The following is a 648-nucleotide window of genomic DNA, read 5'->3' as shown; positions in this document are numbered from 1 at the left end:
CTGAGCTTTACCTCCCCCAAAACTAAGTTAAACACACCCTAAAAATAAGTATTTTACAGAAAAAACACTGATGCACATGGCTTTGGGAGTGAGGCAAGGCGAGCCTCCCCCCAGAAATACACCTGTCAGTGTTTTGTGGGGAAATTATTATTTTTTGGGGGGATGAAGCAGTGTTTTTTCCCCACCACCTGCTGCTGGCTGGGATGCACACACTAAAATCTCTGGTTTTGGCTCGTTTTGGGGAGAAAACCTGCAGGTTTCCTGGCAGTTGGGGTCCACACTTAGAGGGGAGGTGGGGTGAGGTCTCTGGGGTCTCCGAACATCCCCCTCCCCTCCGGGACCTCCAAAACCTCTGAACACACCCATATGTGTCCCAAGTACCTGCCCGCACCCCACAGCCCCCCCAAGTCTCCAACTCTCCTCACAGCTCTGCCAAAACCCAAGCACCCATCGCAGAGACATCCCCCAACCCCTTAAACAGAACCAAACACCCCTTCAAACTCCCTCAGAGACCTCTCCCACCTCCCTCTGGTCCTCCTCAACCCCCTTCTACAGAGGCCCAAGCCCCTCAGAGAGCCCCAAATCCCCTAGAAGGGCCTCAAATCTCCCCAGGGAGCCTCAAATCCCCTCAGAAAGTCCCACATTTCT

The sequence above is a fragment of the Cariama cristata genome, unplaced genomic scaffold (assembly GCF_000690535.1).
Source record: "Cariama cristata isolate BGI_N322 unplaced genomic scaffold, ASM69053v1 scaffold40990, whole genome shotgun sequence".
Classification (NCBI taxonomy): Eukaryota; Metazoa; Chordata; class Aves; order Cariamiformes; family Cariamidae; genus Cariama; species Cariama cristata.
This window is presented reverse-complemented; position numbering follows the sequence as displayed.